Source organism: Quercus robur, chromosome 2, assembly GCF_932294415.1.
Source record: "Quercus robur chromosome 2, dhQueRobu3.1, whole genome shotgun sequence".
Taxonomy (NCBI): domain Eukaryota; kingdom Viridiplantae; phylum Streptophyta; class Magnoliopsida; order Fagales; family Fagaceae; genus Quercus; species Quercus robur.
The window spans coordinates 67,232,612-67,237,246 of NC_065535.1; the positions used below are offsets into that span (position 1 = coordinate 67,232,612).

A 4,635-nucleotide genomic window follows, 5' to 3' on the forward strand; every position below is an offset into this window, starting at 1 on the left:
CATTTGTGTTCTGTTGGTTTGGATTAGCTGGCTCCCAGCCCTGGAGCAAGTTTAGTCTTGGGTTGAAATCTTTGTCCTTAGTTCAATGAAATCCTGAATGATTGATGAGTATGCTAGGTTTAGAAGATTGAGTATGCCTGTCTTTGTTAGTTGTTAAAAAGCAACTTATCATTCAGGAAAGTGGTTGGAAACATTGTTATTTGTGTTATGTTGTTTATTTGGGACATTATGTATGCTTATGGTGTTAGATTTTTATTTCACTCATATTATACAATAATGTCACAATCAAATTTTTACCTTTATCATTATAAATTTTTAAAAAATGATAATTTCATTGAACAATGAACATCAAGTTTTGTTTAACTTTTAGGGCAAACAAACCTGTTTGGTTCAGAGGCTAACAATGAAGAAAACCGATTACCTGGTTTCCAATTCAACCAAAACAAAGTTCAAGGACAGTGATGAACACGAATTGTCCTCTTTTGAACATGTGAGAAACCCTAAACACCTGCACATTTTTATTTAATTATTTTGTCAATAGTCCAATTTATTTTACTTCTTAAAAATAAGTTCAATTATTTTTTTAAAATTTAGAAAAGTTTTCATTAATAATGCTTTGAATATTAAAAAAATTTTATTTTTTCTTTTTTTGAATAATAGGAGAATAGAGATGAACATGAATTGTCGTCTTTGGAAGATGTGAGTAACAGTAACCCACACAAAAAGTTTTCAGATTTCTAATTTAAATTGTTTTAAGTTCAATTATTGATTTTTTTTTTTAATATGTTCCTTTTAAACGATTTTTTTAATAATAGGAGGAGGAGGAGGAGATAGAGCGTGAGTGACATTTGAACATTTATAAAAAGTGCGTTCAGATGGTTCGCATTGGGTCTATAAAAAGCCGAATCAAGAAAAGAAATCCGGGCTGGCAAACAAGAATAGGTAATGATTTGCTTGTGGCTTGGTTAAATTTTTATTTTGCTATGTTGTTTTGGTCATTTTTTAAGTAGTGTGTGGAATTAGTGGCTTATTGTTGGAATTGTGTAAAGGCCGATGAAGGCAAGTTGCAAGAAGCCGGTTGGAAGGCTTAGAGAGGTGGAACAAATTCCTAAGAGGGTAAGTTTGACTGTGTTAATGTTGTTTTTGTGAAATATTTTTGTTGGTTGTTTTATAGTGGCTATTGTTGAGGTAGTGTTCAATTTTATGTATTTGTTTATTGGGTTGGAATTGTATGATTGAGATTTGTTTTGCTTTATAATTGATGGGTTTTGTAAATTGGATATTGTTCTATTAAGTGCTCTTGGTAAAAAAGAATGGAAAAATATAAGATTTCAAAGTAAGTAGCTGGTGTCTATGCTTGAATTTGAGGCTTTATAGACTCACCTGTGAGATCTGACGAGCAAACAGGACCTCAATAGAATGTTTCTTAATGACAAATTGGCCATGGATTTCTAATTAATTAGAATCAAATGCTTTTAGGAATTCTAGTTTTTATCCTTTGTAAAATAAGTTTGTGTCAATGGTAAAGATTCAGCTAGCAGCAGCAGGGCATTTAAGGTATGTCTGCCATTGATCTATGTTTATCCCCAGATTGTACATACCTAAATAACTAGTAGGCTGCCAATGGGTAGCATTGTTCCTGGATTTTTTATGTCTGGAGTCTAATGCTCATTGCTCAAGAGCTTTGGATTATGGTGTTCATTTTGTTTGGGTTCTTGTGGGTTATGCCAAGGGGTTTGCTGGAGCTTTTAGCTAGTTGGCAAGGCAGGTTTGGTAGAAGCGGTAGTGTGATTTGGAATGTGATCCCTCACTGTATCATGTGGTGTCTTTGGTGGAGAGAAATGCTAGGACCTTTGAAGGACGTGAAAAATCTAGTCCAGATCTCAAGCTTTCCTTCCTCAAATCTTTATTTAAGTGGATGACTTTATTTTCTTTTGCTAATATGCTTGAGATGCTTGATAGTTGTTTGTTTTGCGCTAATTGTTGGTCTTTCTTTTTCTAATATGTTTGAGAGACACATCTTGTGTACATGGGTTGCCTCTTTTATCATTTATTTAAATAAGTATTTTGTTATAAAAAAATGCTTACTTTTTATCATGCCCGTAATGATACATATTTTACTAGTTTGTGTTTCTATAAAGGGTCTTACTCTCCTTATTGCTATGATGGGACTGGTAAAATTTGTAGTCTTGGAATATAAGATGTACATAACATCTCATGTTCCAAATAAACATCTTTTGGTAAATTAGTAGTTATGTTTAGTTATGTTTATATATGCTCTTTTACATTGATGTATGTCAGAAATGTCAGATGACATTGATATTTCATTATCTTTAGGTTGTACGTGACCCCCGTTTTGAATCTTTATGTGGTACTGGTACATTTGATGATAAGCAGTAGCCTCTGTGTGTGTGTTTGTCTTTTTGGTTTCATTTTTTTTTTGGTCAAGTAATCCATGTTATTTCATCCTTCTTCTCCCCCCAGTGGTGGGCAATTCGGTGACAAGGCTCTAATTAAATATTTTCTGATGTGAGGTTTTCAGTACTTGCTAATATTTTATTGCAGATCATGCCAATGAGCTCTTATGCAAAGGAAACCTTCTCCCCTTGTAAGAGCAAGGTAGAGTTCGTGTGTTCAAGACCCCTTGGTTATTTGTGTAGTTACTAATAAAGAAAATATTGTAGATCATCTGTGTGCTGGTTGTCTTCTTCCCAGCACTGAATTTTTTTTTACTAAAATGGAAATCGACATTTTCCAATTTTTTCTTTAACATTACTTTGTAAGCACTTTTGTTGTGTGGATAATATATATTGGATCTTACAGGTTTAGGAGAAAATATAATTTTCTATTTAAGAAATATCTTCCTGATGAAATAAAGGTAATCCCTTTTTTTCTTTTTTCTTTTTTTCTTTTTTTTTTTAATTTATGATGAATATGAAACTTTCTTTTAATTTATTCTGCTTCTTGTTAATTACTCCTCTGTGAAACTTTATTTTCGGTGTAACAGGAAGAACAGAAGAAATTAGACAAATCCAAGGATCCATATGCCTGCAACAGATTTAAACGCAGCATAGTTTGGATGGTAAGTGCCCAACCCTTTTGGAAAATATCTAACTCTGATTCTTTTTTTTCTTTTTTTTTAGTAAAGAAGACGATTCATTAACAACTAAAAAGAAACAACAAGGTCATTGCAGATCCTATTAAAGAATCTGCCATTACAATCCTCATCCAAAACACACCTAATATCTTCAGGTGGACTATCAAAACTAACAAAGCTTAAGACTTGCACAGTCCCTAATCTAGCTAACATGTCTGCACAGTGACTAGCTTGTCGGTAGCGGTGCTTAACTTGAACTTGTTGGAACAGCCCCATCAGCTGTCTACAGTCATCCAAGATCGGAGAAATTATGTTATTCTTATAGCTTGAATTCTGAAAAATATCAACAATTGCTTTGGCATCAAGCTCAACAATGATGGAAGGTATATTGAGATTATAGCATAAAGAAAGACCATCTCTAAGGCCCCATAGCTCTGCCACAAAGCTAGTAGTTGTCCCAATTCTCCTTGCAAAACCAGCCTGCTAGTTATCGTGATCATCCCTTAGCAACCCCCCACATCCTGCCAGTCCCGAGTTTCCATCAGCAGACCTGTCCGTATTAAGCTTTACCCAACCAAATGGTGGTTTCTCCCAGCGCACCCTCTTGATAACATGGCGTGTCAACCCCCTTGGTGTTGCAACACAGCACACATATTCCATAGCTTGTTTTAAAATCTCAGACGCCAAACTTGGATTCTGGCTTTTCCTATTGAAGACAAAACCATTCCTACTCTTCCAAATGCTCCAAATGGCAATGGGAAAAACAACTTTCCAAGGAGTTTTCCCAGCCATGTGATTGGTGTTTGTCCTACCATTCATATCTAGCCAGTCATGTAGTTTAGACATCCAAAAGCCGTGATTACTCAATTGCACACCAAGCTGTCTCCACACCGATTGAACCCAGGAGCAATCCCTGAGAGCATGCAAAATAGATTTAGCTTCCCTAATACAAATGGGGCAAACCACATCTTCCACCACATCTTTCCTTGCAAGGCCCTCCTTCACTCCAATGCTATTGTGAACACATTGCCACATGAAAGTTTTAATGCGAGGTAAGGTTGGAGCTTTCCAAAGCCATCTCGCTGTAAAAGGAGAGGTTGAAACTTCCCCCATTGCAACTTTGTAGGCACTCTTCAGCTCAAAACAGCCCTTCGGATTCTCAGCCCAAGCAAGCTTATCACGGCCTCTACTAGTAAGGGAAAAAGGGGTAGCTTGGAGCTTTTCCTTGATGTCTGGGGGAGATCAAAAGGCATATGACTCCAATCCAACCCCAATTCCACCATAATATCCTTTATTTCCTAGTTGGCAGCATCCCGGGTTAGGGGCCCTTGAATGAGCTGCCTGAGAAGGCCTTCCTTCAACCACTTGCCATACCAGAAGCTTAGAGTACTACACCTCCCAAACATCCAGACACTCCCTTTAGTAAAAACTTCTCTTCCTTTTTTAATTGCAGCCTAAACCCTTGACCAAGGCAACTTATCTGCATTTGCCGTATTCACCCTTCTGTTGTTACAGTATTTTGATCTAAGAACTTGAGA

The 4,635-nt window shown here is 36.1% G+C and overlaps 1 long non-coding RNA gene across 1 annotated transcript; it reads left to right on the forward strand.

Annotated features, from left to right (window-relative positions):
- Positions 1–813: 813 nt before the first annotated feature.
- Positions 814–3,104, forward strand: LOC126714633 (uncharacterized). Its single transcript, XR_007651646.1, has 5 exons — positions 814–942; positions 1,050–1,116; positions 2,566–2,619; positions 2,824–2,878; positions 3,008–3,104. It is a non-coding gene; the product is annotated as an uncharacterized LOC126714633 (long non-coding RNA).
- Positions 3,105–4,635: the final 1,531 nt, after the last annotated feature.